This window comes from Coregonus lavaretus (assembly GCF_964263955.1).
Source record: "Coregonus lavaretus genome assembly, chromosome: 25".
In the NCBI taxonomy this organism is placed as follows: Eukaryota; Metazoa; Chordata; class Actinopteri; order Salmoniformes; family Salmonidae; genus Coregonus; species Coregonus lavaretus.
This window is the reverse complement of record NC_140012.1, coordinates 23101661-23117641: the sequence shown is the minus strand read 5'-3', so window position 1 is coordinate 23117641 and position 15981 is coordinate 23101661. Positions and strand designations below refer to the sequence as shown.

The 15981-nt window shown below is 44.4% G+C and overlaps 1 pseudogene across 1 annotated transcript in view; it reads left to right on the top strand.

Annotated features, from left to right (window-relative positions):
- Positions 1-15379, top strand: part of LOC311100565 (diacylglycerol lipase-beta-like) — a 44185-nt pseudogene extending 28806 nt beyond the window's left edge. The window contains exons 2-12 of the transcript in view: positions 11814-12081; positions 12115-12237; positions 12336-12463; positions 12674-12800; positions 12909-12992; positions 13082-13150; positions 13236-13505; positions 14349-14417; positions 14628-14700; positions 14825-15075; positions 15189-15379. The product of the transcript in view is annotated as a diacylglycerol lipase-beta-like (transcript). The remainder of the gene's footprint in view (positions 1-11813; positions 12082-12114; positions 12238-12335; positions 12464-12673; positions 12801-12908; positions 12993-13081; positions 13151-13235; positions 13506-14348; positions 14418-14627; positions 14701-14824; positions 15076-15188) is intronic.
- Positions 15380-15981: the final 602 nt, after the last annotated feature.

The window sequence follows — 15981 nt, the reverse complement described above, 5'->3', positions numbered from 1 at the left end:
TTCAACTCCCTCCGCATTTGCAATCAAACGCCTGCATTTTCTCCATCTCCTTAGCTATCATTCTCTGCTTTCACCGGGCATTCCACTGATTTCAAAACTTGGTCCTCCAGAAAGTAGAGAGCCTTAGCAACATTTGTGCAGTTCTTCATGATATCTTTCAAAAAAGCCGCTTTAGAAAGGATTACCTACACATACTAAGCAGCTCCTGTTATAGACAGAAGCTTGCTACATGGCAGACCAATCCAAACTCCTCTCTTGGCATGTCCAGCCCATCCATTATCTCAGACAATAATAGCTAGCGGGAAGGTTCCTGTCTTTTTCCATGGATAAACCAACCATGTTCGTAATTTAACAATTTTATTCATATTTACAGATGGCATACACGTTTGTTTTTAAGGCACATGAAATTTCACATGTTCCAGAAGGCATTTCTGCCAAAAAACGCATTTTGATTTAAAAAAAAGAAGTTAAAATGCCTCTCCTGCGAAGTAATGACGTGTGACATACGCCTAGTTTCCTGAAACAAGTCACATATTACTAACAGTGGACCTGCATGGAAAGAGGGATGGAGAGAGAGAAATGGTTTGAGGTCATTCTCATTTATTGTAACTGCACAAAAACTGCCAGAGTAAAAGTTATCAAATCTTTTTTTCAATTAGACTATCTCAGAGAGTTTGCATTTAGCGGTTTACAGTATTGGCTATTATTTGGTTCAGAGCCTGACCCCTCTTGGCTCCCCTTCCTCAATCACTGACCTCTTTCCTGTCTGTTCTCACCCTACCTCTCCACCCCTCTTCTGCCACTCAGTCATGCTGGTCTTCCAAGTCCTCCTCCTCAACTAAACCCTGGCATCCTTGACTTCACTACAATGTTCTTAGTTAAACCAGAGACGGTATAGAAAACAAAACCACATTGGCTTTGGTTAAACCACATGGTTAAACGTTAGCTAGCTAGCTAACGTTAGTTCAAAGACAGTACAAAAACTCTGTGGTTAGTTAGCTAGCTAACGTTAGCTAGTTAGCTTTCTAGTGAGCTGACGTTAACCTAGATTGCTCCATCAATAGCGGCTTTAATAGCAGAATTCCAAATAACTACCTTCTTCAATTTCAATATTGAAAATCATAGTTGATTAGCTAGCCAGTTGGTTAGCTAGTTTCTCTACTAAAGAATTATAGAACTTAGGCCTACTTCTTTATTGTAAGCCATCGTTCACCTTTCACTGCCCCCTCTCATCTCTATGGTCAGAAATTCGGTTAGAGAGCAGTGAAGCTGTGATTGGTCCAAAAACCTGACCAATTGCATTTCAGTAGACCGCTATAGGCTATGTTCTTTGGCTAGAATTTCCCCCTATTATAAAATTATAGTAAGCAGTTGCGAGAGCAAAATTGATTTTGGAGAGCAAACTGGTAAATTGGTGTGAGAGGGAGAAAATACATCCGTGTGTGGACGTGGAGTATTTGTGAGTGTGCAGTAATTTCTGAGTCTTAAGTATTTCTTCAGGCGAACAAAAATCTCTGCTCTCATTAATTTATTGTGTGTGGCAATGCAGTTCTGCTCACTCAAAGTCACACAGATTCTCTCCCTGTGCTTTGGCTCCAACAATAAGTACCTTGGTGTCACGCTCTGGCTCCGGGACTTTGTATGTTGAGCCAGGGTGTGTTCGTTTCGTTGTGTTCTGTTTGGTTGGGTTGTTCTATGTGGTTGTATTTCTTTGTTTGGATGAGTGACTCCCAATCAGAGGTAACGAGTGTCAGCTGTTTGGCTCGTTGTCTCTGATTGGGAGCCATATTTATAATGTCTGTTTTCACCTTGTGTTTGTGGGTTTTTGTTCCTTGTCAGTCATTGTCTGAGGACGTTACGTATCGTTTATTGTTTTGTATTCGTGTTTGCACTTTACTATTAAAGTATGTTCGCTCAACACGCTGCGCCTTGGTCCTCTCTAACCAACGATCGTGACAGAAAAACCCACCTTAACCAGATCAAGCAGCGTGACGAGGAGAGAGGATGGACGTGGGAGGAGATGATTGCGAGTCTGGCAAGAGGGAGAGAGGCCTGGGCCACGGGGAGGAGAGACCCCCAGGAAATTTTTAGGGGGGGGCTCACGACGTCGGGGCAGCAGGTGTACGGGTTAGAGCGGTGCAAAGCGTTGGCAGAGAAGGCCGCCAGGTTAGGGGGGCCACTGGGCACAGAGGAGAGGGAAAGTGTGGAGGCACGGCGAGAGGTACTGGGGTGTGTTACCAGTCCGGTCCGGCCCGTTCCTGATCCCTGCGTGGGGCCAGTGGTGTGTGTCCCCAGTACGGTCCGGCCTGTTCCTGCCATTCCCACCAAGGCAGTGGTGCGCGTCGTCAGCCCAGCCCGGCCTGTTCCTGCCATTCCCACCAAGTCTGTGGTGTGCGTCGACAGCCCGGCCCGGCCTGTTCCTGCCATTCCCACCAAGTCAGTGGTGCGCGTCGTCAGCCCAGCCCGGCCTGTTCCTGCCATTCCCACCAAGTCAGTGGTGCACGTCGTCAGCCCAGCCCGGCCGGTTCCTGCCATTCCCACCAAGTCAGTGGTGTGCGTCGACAGCCCAGCCCGGCCTGTCCCTGCTCCACGCACCAAGCCTACGAGGTGCGTCGCCAGTCCAGCCCGGCCTGTCCCTGCTCCACGCACAAAGCCTACGGTGTGCGTCGCCAGCCCAGCCCGGCCTGTTCCTGCTCCACGCACAAAGCCTACGGTGTGCGTCGCCAGCCCAGCCCGGCCTGTCCCTGCTCCACGCACAAAGCCTACGGTGTGCGTCGCCAGCCTGACCCGGCCTGTTCCTGCTACTCGCACCAAGCCAGGGGTGCGAGGCGTCAGCCTGGTCCAGCCCGTTCCTGCTACTCGCACCAAACCAGGGATGCGAGTCGTCAGCCTGGTCCAGCTCGTTCCTGCTACTCGCACCAAACCAGGGAATGGAGTCGTCAGTCCGGTGAGGCCCGTTCCTGTTCCACGCACCAAGCCAGGGGCGCGTGTCGTCAGTCCGGCTCCGACCAGCGGGGCTAGACAGGACCAGGGGTACTTTGGGGGGTTGGAGAGGAGGTGGGGATCAGGGCCGGAGCCAGAACCACCGCCGAGGAGGTATGCCCACCCAGCCCTCCCTTGTTTAGCCCTTATTGAGGCGCGGTCGCAGTCCGCGCCTTTAGGGGGGGGTACTGTCACGCTCTGGCTCCGGGACTTTGTATGTTGAGCCAGGGTGTGTTCGTTTCGTTGTGTTCTGTTTGGTTGGGTTGTTCTATGTGGTTGTATTTCTTTGTTTGGATGAGTGACTCCCAATCAGAGGTAACGAGTGTCAGCTGTTTGGCTCGTTGTCTCTGATTGGGAGCCATATTTATAATGTCTGTTTTCACCTTGTGTTTGTGGGTTTTTGTTCCTTGTCAGTCATTGTCTGAGGACGTTACGTATCGTTTATTGTTTTGTATTCGTGTTTGCACTTTACTATTAAAGTATGTTCGCTCAACACGCTGCGCCTTGGTCCTCTCTAACCAACGATCGTGACACTTGGTCTTGTCTTGATTTAGCTGGAGGAAGTTGTGCGCAATCCAAGTATTTCAATCACAAATACGATGTAATAATTTATACTTGGAGCTAAAATCCTCTGGTGACACAGAAATGTAAAGTTGTGTATCGTCTGCGTAGCAGTGAAAATCAATGCTGTACTTTCTGATAAAGCTGCCAAGGGGTAACATATATAAACTGAACAGTACCAGACCCAAAATCGAACCTTGTGGAATGCCACATGTGATATGCATTTTTTCTGAGTTATGTTCACCAAGGGTGACAAAATCTCAACCAGTTAAATAGGTCCTAAACCAATTTAGAACTGGATCAGAGAGGCCAACCCACCGTTCCAGTCTGTCCAGAAGGACATCATGGTCAACAGTTTCGAATACAGTTTTAAATACAAGAGTACAAGGACAGAGAGCTGTTTGGCATCTGTGTTGGCTCTAAAATCATTTCCCACTTATTTTTTTGTTTACCAGTCATAGTCAGTGGTGCAACTTTGGCTTTAGAAGTGGGGGGGGGGGGGGGGGGGCATACATTATATATATATTTTTTTTTATCCAGTCGGATAAACACTCTAAACAGCCTACCCGACCACTCGGAGGTGTCCGCATGGTCCTAAAGCACATTGTTGCCTCGTTTTGTATCACATTCCAATGATAAAACTGGAAGGGGGACAAAAATGCGATTTCAGAATGTGGGGTGGACATGTCCCCCCGTCCCCAGTGAAAGATGCGCCCCTGCTCATAGTAATATATTCAGTGCAATAAACAGGTCTGGTTATCATAATAACATATGACATAATCCTCTTCTTCACCATGTCTCAAAGAGTTTTACATCGTCAACATGTAACTCATCTCTGATTGTCTTCGTTTCCCCAGGGACCATCACTAACCCGGGCCGCAGCACTCCATCCAGGTGCTGGTGTATGTGCAGGCGAAAAAACAGATAGGAATATTTCCACATACAGATGTACATAATGTTCATGGGATTAAGGGGCGGCAGGTAGCTTAGTGGTTAAGAGCGTTGTGCCAGTAACCGAGCCGACTAGGTGAAAAATCTGTCGATGTGCCCTTGAGCAAGGCACTTAACCCTAATTGCTCCTGTAAGTCGCTCTGGATAAGAGCGTCTGCTAAATGACTTAAATGTAAAATGTAAATGTAAATTAACAACGTATTCAATGATCTGATTCTATATTATTATGGTGTTTTCATAATTAGCGAGGGACAGAAGTAGAGGGGAGGGGCACAGTATAGGCAGGTCGGCCACCAGGCAGGCAGAGTCGGGCCTAATGCACTGTTCTATCTATCGGCAATCAAAGCTGTATCTCGTAATGGAATGTTGTATCTCACAATGTCTTGCCTTGCAATGTCTTGCAACTTCAGTAAAATGTGGCCTGTCATTAATGAATAGGCTAGGATATTGAGATGATGCAACACTTCGCTCTCACATAGTCACACACAGTATCTGCACATGTGCACGGGCTCTCTTCATGCTGTTCACAGCGTGGTAGACAGGGCACCAAAACAGCGGAGAAGTTGAGCCTTGCGCTTCAACGCTCTTAGTTGTTGCAGAAATTGACCCACTATGCTGTTTACTTTCTGCATCTATGAAAAAAAACCACATTGTTTTTCGGTTAGGGATTTTTCTTAACGTTAAGGATCCCAATTTAGTTTAAACATTTTAACGTTTAAACAATTAAACGTTCACACCCCTATTGCACATCCTGCAAACCACCAGCAGAGGGCGACCAATTTGAATCCATTTTCACATTCACTATGGTAATGCTTATTTATTTATTTATTTTTATTTTACCTTTATTTAACTAGGCAAGTCAGTTAAGAATAAATTCTTATTTACAATGATGGCCTACACCGGCCAAACCCGGACGACGCTGGGCCAATTGTGTGCCGCCCTATGTGACTCCCAATCATGGCCGGTTGTGATAAAGCCTGGAATCGAACCAGGGGGTCTGTAGTGACGCTTCAAGCACTGAGATGCAGTGCCTTAGACCACTGCGCCACTCGGAAATGGGATCATAACTCTAAAACTAGTAGAGATCCCACTCTGGAACTTTGATATGCCCGTAGAGTATATTATGTTAACCAATATATTGACAAATGTGCCAAATTAAGAATGGTATATTTTCAATATTCATGTTTATATTCTTCAATATTCATAAATTAATGTAAGACATTTTCTGTTGAAATCAAAATACTACTCATTTTACAGAGCAATCGGTAAAGCTTCATATGACAAATTTTTGTAGCACATACAGATTAAACATTATGATGTCTTAAATCAGGCCTGGGTAACTGAAATGAATTATTTCTCAATTATGCTTTAAGATACAAACGTCAAATATATTAGGCAGGACAAACCTGTTTTGGTGATTTATGGTTTATCATTAAAATAAATAAATCACAGCACATTTTTAGACTAATTCAGCAGTTTTTACCTGATTAAGTACAATACCATTGGAAATGTATGTTGGAAGTTATATTTATATTCCTAAAACCTAAGTTGAAAATGATGCTGTTGCTGCTTCCTGTTGACAAGACATATTGATAAATAGCCCCATGTTAAAACACAGTTTTAAAGTGTCCAAATCAATAAACAATATGCAGAAAGAGTTTGTGCTATATTGAAAACCTAAACATCAAAATTACTAGTGTTTTTTTTTTTAAACGAGCACCTTATAAACTGGACACTAAAAATCATTTTTGTTTTTACAAAAGGTTGAAACTACAACAACAAAAAAACAAATAAATTACATCACTGGTTAGAGGACAACCCGCAGAACACAGTCAGCTACATTTTAAAATGTTGCATTTTGATATGGGGTCACGAAAACAGAAAGAGAAGCGCAACACTGTTTTGTCAATCAATCCTATCGATTATCACCTAGAAATCAATTGTGCGAGAGGGCGGATATGAGCTTGCACGTCCTGTTAAAACTAACACAGCAAAAAAAAAAAAAAACACTGATTCTGGGAATAATTTGTACATCATTGGTTAGAGGATCATTTTTGGAAGACAGCTAGCTACATTTTGAAGTGTTGCGTTTTGAGTTGTGGGTTGCCAACCGGGTAAGTGTAACGCAACACTTTTTTTGTTCATCACTCCCATTGATATCACTCTGAAATCAATAGAAAAGGCAAACGTTTTGGTGTAGTGCTGTTTAAACTAACACTATTCAAAGGCCACACGGAAACTTGAAGTAACCTATACATGTTTGGTTAGATGAGAAGTAACCTATACATGTTTGGTTAGATGAGAATTTGTAGAAGGCTTCTATTTATATTCTGGAATGGAGGATGTTGATTTCGGGAGGCTGCCGTCACTGAAAAGGGAACCAACCACTTTTTCTGTTAGTTAATTTACGAATCACGACTCGCCAAAGGATATCAACCGTGACAACGGTTGGCTGTTATTTAAGGGATAGTCTGTCAAATCCGTTTATTGGTGTGTGGCCAGCGGGTTTTATAAAGAGACTGCCCTGAATTATCCGTGCCATTTGAGAAAGAAAATGATATCTGCATTCTATATCCTGCGACCCCCAGTGCGTATAACAAAACCAACAGTAGAAAACCAAAGATATTCATCTGTTTTAAGCAATCAATCTTGTGTCACCATGTTGACTGTAAACTTTTATACTAACATCACCAATCTGAGGTAAAAAGGATGTGTAATTCGCCTCATTTCGATGTGGTCAAAACGTCAGCTTGTGTAATGTACACGGAACAAAAATATATACGCAACATGTAAAGTGTTGGTCCCATGTTTCATGAGCTGAAATAAAAGATCTCCCCCATGGTGGCAGTGGGTTTATGGTATGGGCAGGCATAGCCTACGGACAACAGACACAATTGCATTTTATCGATGGCAATTTGAATGCACAGTGATACCGTGACGAGATCCTGAGGCCCATTGTCATGCCATTCACCCGCCGCCATCACCTCATGTTTCAGCATGATAATGCATGGACCCATGTCGGAAGGATCTGTACACAATTCCTGGAAGCTGAAAATGTCTGTTCTTCCATGGCCTGCATACTCACCAGACATGTCACTCATTGAGCATGTTTGAGATGCTCTGGATTGACTTGTACGACGGCGTGTTCCAGCAACTTCACACAGTCATTGAAGAGGAGTGGGACAACATTCCGCAGGCCACAATCAACTCTATGCGAAGGAGATGTCGCGCTGCATGAGGCAAATGGTGGTCACACCAGATACTGACTGGTTTTCTGATCCACGCCCCTACCTTTTTTTAAGGTACAGTGGGGGAAAAAAAGTATTTAGTCAGCCACCAATTGTGCAAGTTCTCCCACTTAAAAAGATGAGAGAGGCCTGTAATTTTCATCATAGGTACACGTCAACTATGACAGACAAAATGAGAAAAAAACATCCAGAAAATCACATTGTAGGATTTTTAATGAATTTATTTGCAAATTATGGTGGAAAATAAGTATTTGATCAATAACAAAAGTTTCTCAATACTTTGTTATATACCCTTTGTTGGCAATGACACAGGTCAAACGTTTTCTGTAAGTCTTCACAAGGTTTTCACACACTGTTGCTGGTATTTTGGCCCATTCCTCCATGCAGATCTCCTCTAGAGCAGTGATGTTTTGGGGCTGTCGCTGGGCAACACGGACTTTCAACTCCCTCCAAAGATTTTCTATGGGGTTGAGATCTGGAGACTGGCTAGGCCACTCCAGGACCTTGAAATGCTTCTTACGAAGCCACTCCTTCGTTGCCCGGGCGGTGTGTTTGGGATCATTGTCATGCTGAAAGACCCAGCCACGTTTCATCTTCAATGCCCTTGCTGATGGAAGGAGGTTTTCACTCAAAATCTCACGATACATGGCCCCATTCATTCTTTCCTTTACACGGATCAGTCGTCCTGGTCCCTTTGCAGAAAAACAGCCCCAAAGCATGATGTTTCCACCCCCATGCTTCACAGTAGGTATGGTGTTCTTTGGATGCAACTCAGCATTATTTGTCCTCCAAACACGACGAGTTGAGTTTTTACCAAAAGGTTCTATTTTGATTTCATCTGACCATATGACATTCTCCCAATCCTCTTCTGGATCATCCAAATGCACTCTAGCAAACTTCAGACGGGCCTGGACATGTACTGGCTTAAGCAGGGGGACACGTCTGGCACTGCAGGATTTGAGTCCCTGGCGGCGTAGTGTGTTACTGATGGTAGGCTTTGTTACTTTGGTCCCAGCTCTCTGCAGGTCATTCACTAGGTCCCCCCGTGTGGTTCTGGGATTTTTGCTCACCGTTCTTGTGATCATTTTGACCCCACGGGGTGAGATCTTGCGTGGAGCCCCAGATCGAGGGAGATGATCAGTGGTCTTGTATGTCTTCCATTTCCTAATAATTGCTCCCACAGTTGATTTCTTCAAACCAAGCTGCTTACCTATTGCAGATTCAGTTTTCCCAGCCTGGTGCAGGTCTACAATTTTGTTTCTGGTGTCCTTTGACAGCTCTTTGGTCTTGGCCATAGTGGAGTTTGGAGTGTGACTGTTTGAGGTTGTGGACAGGTGTCTTTTATACTGATAACAAGTTCAAACAGGTGCCATTAATACAGGTAACGAGTGGAGGACAGAGGAGCCTCTTAAAGAAGAAGTTACAGGTCTGTGAGAGCCAGAAATCTTGCTTGTTTGTAGGTGACCAAATACTTATTTTACACCATAATTTGCAAATCAATTCATAAAAAATCCTACAATGTGATTTTCTGGATATTTTTTTCTCAATTTGTCTGTCATAGTTGACGTGTACCTATGATGAAAATTACAGGCCTCTCTCATCTTTTTAAGTGGGAGAACTTGCACAATTGGTGGCTGACTAAATACTTTTTTTCCCCCACTGTATCTGTGACCAACAGATGCATACAGTGCCTTGCAAAAGTATTCCTATTTTGTTGCATTACAACCTGTAATTTAAATTGATTTTTATTTGGATTTCATGTAATGGACATACACAAAATAGTCCAAATTGGTGAAGTGAAATGAAAAAATAACTTGTTTCAAAACATTCTAAAAAATAAATAACAGAAAAGTGTTGCGTGCATATGTATTCACCCCCTTTGCTATGAAGCCCCTAAATAAGATCTGGTGCAACCAATTACCTTCAGAAGTCGCATAATTAGTTAGATTGCACACAGGTGGACTTTATTTAAGTGTCACGTGATCTCAGTATATATATATATATATATATATATATATATATATATATATATATATATATATATATATATACACCTGTTCTGAAAGGCCCCAGATTCTGCAACAGCGCTAAGCAAGGGGCACCACCAAGCAAGCGGCACCATAAAGACCAAGGAGCTCTCCAAACAGGTCAGGGACAAAGTTGTTGAAAAAATATCCAACACTTTGAACATCCCACGGAGCACCATTTAAATCCATTATTAAAAAATAGAAAAAATATGGCACCACAACAAACCTGCCAAGAGAGGGCCGCCCACCAAAACTCACGGACCAGGCAAGGAGGGCATTCATCAGAGAGGCAACAAAGAGACCAAAGATAACCCTGAAAGAGCTGCAAAGCTCCACAGTGGAGATTGGAGTATCTGTCCATAGGCCCACTTTAAGCTGTACACTCCACAGAGCTGGGCTTTACGGAAGAGTGGCCAGAAAAAAGCCATTGCTTAAAGAAAAAAATAAGCTAAAATGTTTGGTGTTCGCCAAAAGCCATGTGGGAGACTCCCCAAACATATGGAAGAAGGTACTCTGGTCAGATGAGACTAAAATTGAGCTTTTTGGCCATTAAGGAAAACGCTGTGTCTGGCACAAACCGAACACCTCATCACCCCGAGAACACCATCCCCACAATAAAGCATGGTGGTGGCAGCATCATGCTGTGGGGATGTTTTTCATCGGCAGAGACTGGGAAACTAGTCAGAATTGAAGGAATGATGGATGGCGCTAAATACAGGGAAATTCTTGAGGGAAACCTGTTTCAGTCTTCCAGAGATTTGAGACTGGGATGGAGGTTCACCTTCCAGCAGGACAATGACCCTAAGCATACTGCTAAAGCAACACTCAAGGGTGAATACCTTCGCAAGCCACTGTATCTGTATTCCCAGTCATGTGAAATCCATAGATTAGAACCCAATTAATTTATTTCACTAGACTGATTTCCTTATATGAACTGTAACTCAGTAAAATCTTTGAAATTGTTGCATGTTGCGTTTATAATTTTAGTAGTATAAAGTAACACACACTGTCCACATCATGGAAAGTAGCGTTGTATACATTAATTAGATATGGCAAAATAATTCAAATGAAGCAAACTCACAGATTTTTCAATAATAAAAAAAATATATATATATATATGCCATTTAGAAGACGCTTTTATCCAAAGCGACTTACAGTCGTGTGCATACATTTTTACGCATGGGTGGTCCTGAGGATCGAACCCACTACCCTGGCGTTACAAGCGCCATGCTCTACCAATTGAGCTACAGAGGACCACAATAATCACATTTCTTACTAGTTTAACCATTTAGAGATTAAAAGAAGGCTCTTATGCACAACTTAACCTGGCGATCTAGAAAGAGCTCCCATAGTGACTGCATCAGCCCATTTATTTGACTTCTCTAAATATACACTTCCCTCAGAACAGCCTCAATTGGTCGGGGCATGGACTAGAAGGTGTCGAAAGCGTTTCACAGGGATGCTGGCCCATGTTGACTCCAATTCTTCCCACAGTTGTGAAGTTGGCTGGATGTCCATTGGGTGGTGGACCATTCTTGATACACACGGGAAACTGTTGAGTGTGAAAAACCCAGCAGCCTTGCAGTTCTTGACACACTCAAACCGGTGCACCTGGCACCTACTACCATACCCCGTTCAAAGGCACTTAAATATTTTGTCTTGCCCATTCACCCTCTGAATGGCACACATACACAATCCATGTCTCAATTGTCTCAAGGTTTAAAAATCCTTCTTTAACCTGTCGCCTTCCCTTTATATACACTGATTGAAATGGGTTTAACAAGTGCTGTTAATAAAGGAGCATAGATTTATCCTGGAATCACCTGGTCAGTCTTTGTCATGGAAAGAACACTCAGTGTATGTCAACAATCCTTCCTCCAAAGGACCCCTCTATGGATTGCATTTAGTGAAAATACAAAACATCATGGTCCTGTTTTGTTCTAGTTTCGTGAGGAATCACCCATATAGGCCTACATGCCCCCTGAATATACAGTACATTGGCAGTTGACATTGTGAAACATTCTGTCATCTCCCTCCCTGGCAGTTGGATCCTGTTGCTGTCCACGGGGGTGGGAGTGCTGTTTGTGTTCGACCCGCTGGGCAGCCGCCGTCCTGGACCTCAGTCCCAGGAGCAGCTGGGGGTGAGGGACCTGGAGAGCAGTGAGGGCTCCCAGCTCCTGTCCACCACCCGCTCCGTGGCTGTCAGGGTGTGGGAGAGCAGGCTGAGGCTCCTCTGTTGCTGCCTGCCTCAGGATGAGAGCCACAGAGTTGCCTTCTCCAGCAGAGCTCAGCTAGTCAGCGGATTATTCTCGGTGAGTAAGGGAAACAGGGTGTGTGTGTTATAGGATACAGACCTGGTGCCCAGTGACATCGCAGCGGGTCTGGCTCTGCTACACCAGGGGCAGGATAAGAGGGAGCAGTGTAGAGATCCAGATGAAGTCCTGCCTCACAGCCCCTCATCACCTATCGTAAGTACTGGAGTCAGTCAATTAGTCTGTCAATCCGTCCAAAAATAATCAGTGAGTCAGTCAATTAATCAATTACAATTTGTGTGTGTGCTCTGCAGGCGGAGGAACTTGAGGCAGAGCTGGAGAAGGCAGCCGACTGTATGCAATTTGCTATAGCAGCGTATGGCTGGCCCATGTATGTCTACTCCAACCCTCTCACTGGAGCCTGCAAACTCAGCGGGGACTGGTAAGACTGTTACACCTCTAATTTAACGTGCTCATCCTTCTTGATTTTTGAGCCGGGGTGTGAAAGTAATTTGGCCTCAACATTTGTTAACAGCAATATCAAGAGGAGTGGACATCAGTGTATTAAACAACAACTACATAAACAAAAACACAAGCATACCTACGTATGTACTATAAATACTTATATGCCCATCTACTGTGTGTGTTTCAGCTGTAAGACCCAGTCTGCTGAGTATGACATTGTCGGAGGAGACAATATGGGCTGCCATTTCTCCTCCATCCTCCACAACACTGGCCTACAGTACAGAGACTTCATCTACGTTAGCTTTCACAACCAGGTACTTCGACTCAGGGCAAATCTCAAGTGAGATCCTATTCCCCATTAATGTGCGACCTTTGGCCAGTACTGAATTCTCTACTGATAAATATAACCCTGTGTGTTCCAGATCTATGAGATTCCATTCTTTGTGGCTCTGGACCATAAGAGCGAGGCTGTACTGGTGGCTGTCAGAGGAACACTGTCACTCCGGGTGAGACTCCTCCATCACTCCGTTCCACCTGTCTATCTATTGATCTCTATCTCTCACTTACTCACTCATTCATGTACATTTCTGTGTAGGATTTGCTGACTGATCTGTCTGCAAACTGTGAGAACCTCCCAGTAGAGGGAACATGCTATGCTCACAAGGTGGGTGTAATAATCACATTACTTCATCTATCAGAACATTCTTTATTTGTAGATATGAGCTGTAACCTCTGTTTGTGTTTCACAGGGCATGTCTCAGGCAGCCTGCTACATCTATAAGAAACTCCTCAAAGATGGCATTCTAAACCAGGCTTTCACCATCGCACCTGTAAGACTCCTTACCTGTCCTCTCTCCGAAAAAGTACATTGGTTGTAACCTTAAAAGCACTAACTGTGTGTGTGTGTGTGTGTGTGTGTTTTCAGGAGGGGGTACAGCCTCTCTCCTGGCCATTTTATTACGTTGCTCCTTCCCCACCCTGCAGTGTTACACCTTATCTCCACCAGGGGGACTCATGAGGTACCAACACACATACAAATAATTAATGCTTAGCATTACATCAAGTGAGGATTTAAGTTTGTGTAATGTAGATAAATCAAATTTAATCCAATCCAATTTTATTTGTCACATGCGCCGAATACAACAGGTGTAGACCTTACCGTGAAATGCTTACTTACAAGCCCTTAACCAACAATGCAGTTCAAGAAATAGAGTTAAGAAAATATTTACTAAATAGACTAAAGTAAAAAATAAAAAGTAACACAATAAAATTATAACAATAACGAGGCTAGATACAGGGGGTACAAGTACTGAGTCAATGTGCAGGGGGACAGGTTAGTCTAGGTCATTTGTGTAGGTTGGGGTAAAGTGACTATGCATAGATAATAAACAGAGAGTAGCAGCAGTGTAAAAACAAAGTGGGGGGGGGTCAATGTAAATAGTCCGGGTGTCCATTTGATTAATTGTTCAGCAGTCTTATAGCTTAGGGGTAGAAGCTGTTAAGGAGCCTTTTGGACCTAGACTTGGCACTCCGGTACCGCTTGCCGTGCGGTAGCAGAGAGAACAGTCTATGATTTGGGTGACTGGAGTGTTTGACAATTTTTTGGGCCTTTTTTGGACACTGCTTAGTATATAGGTCCTGGATGGCAGGAAGCTTGGCCCCAGTGATGTATTGGGCCATACGCACTACCCTCTGTAGTGCTTTATGGTCGGATGCTGAGCAGTTGCCAAACCAGGCGGTGATGCAACCGGTCAGGAGGCTCTCGATGGTGCAGCTGTAGAACTTTTTGAGGATCTGGGGACCCATGCAAAATCTTTTCGGAGTATTATTCAGATTGATTTCCCTCTGTGCTCCCTCTGCAGTAAAGCCCTGGCGGAATATTCCAAAGACTTTGTGGTGTCTGTGGTGTTGGAGAAGGACTTGGTGACGAGGAGAGGAGCCACTTTAGACTATTGAGATGTCTCCTGTCATGTGCTCTGTGCTCTCATGTTTATCTCAGACAAATGGATCCCCTGAAACAAACTGTGTTCTATTAATGAGTTTCTGTTATGAGTTTTCTCTCCTCAAGTGCTTGTTCTGTGTTTGGTTGGAAGCCCAAATTTCATTCATTTTTCCTCTCTCTCCACCCCCACCTCTCTCAGGTTGAGTTATCCCAACATGGAGGACTTGAAAAGGAGAATACTAAAAATGGTTTCTAATTGCAATAAGCCCAAGGTGAGAACATTATCATTCAAACCCGAAATTGAGTTTATAAATCAAATAATTTGGGCAGAATCCTAACTTTGGAGAGGGACCCTGATGACTTCTCTCTCTCTCTTGCTCTCTCCCTCTCCTTCAGTACCGTATCCTGCTCCAGGGCTGTTGGTATGAGTTGTTTGGGGGAGATCCTGATGACTTCCCTACTGAGATGGACAACAGACGGGAGGAGGAACTCATCCAGCCGCTCCTGGGGGAGGAGACACTGCTGATTCACGGCTCCTCATCCTATCAAAGCCTAGCTTCCGAGGACTCGCCGGTACACTGCGCCCACCTGCCACTTTTTTTACCGGGACGTATACTGCACATTACAGAGGACGGGCCGTCACGGAGGTGTGTATGGCACACACAAACTACATTACATCCATGTCTGCCTTTGTCATTGACCAAAGTTTTTGTCCTCCACTTTTTATTTCCCTTCCTTCCCTCCTTCATCGCTTCTCCAGGTCCTGTTTTTCCCAGGTTCATTACCGGGCGGAGTGGTCCAGTGAGACAGCGTTCCGGAGTGTTCTCATCAGTCCAAGGATGATCGCCGACCACATGCCTGATGCTGTACTCCGGTCTCTCCACAGTCTGACGCAGGACTTTCAACCTCTGCCCCTCGTCGCTTAGCAACAGCCACCTCAATGTCATCTGAGTCACACTGCTACACACAGACACACCTGGACTGGGCGAGCCTGACTGTCTGTCGCAAGGCTGTCCCCATTCTGTCCCCAGTCCTTCGGTTCCAGTCTCATCTCTTCCCGCCCCTGTCCACTGTCTCAAGTCTCAAGTCTTCTGTCCCTACTCCATGACCGGGGGGAACTCAACAGCCAAGACAAAGGGACAAGACAATTGGACTCATCGATAAAAGGACTGTGCAGGACCGTCTTTCTCAGTAGGACTTTGGGAAGGGGGTTGTAATTTGATTCTTTATTTATGTAGTAATCATTTGTTGCCATTTCATTGGTTATTGCTATCTTTTTTTGAGTAATTCCATGAAGAACTGTCATTGTGTCCTTATCATCCATTGTGCCCTGTGTACATACTTAGATAGCATTGCAGTGTTACTGTAATTCCAAAAGTGTACATTCAGATTATTATTTATTGATTGTGTAACTATGCTTTGTCTTTGTCCTGTTTTGAATGTCTGAGACTTGGAAAATCGCTCGAGGTAGAAGTCGTCCTGGACCACAGATCTAAGATCAGATGATCCCCCCCCCCCCCCCAAAAAAAAAAAAAATCAGGGTGAATAGGGCC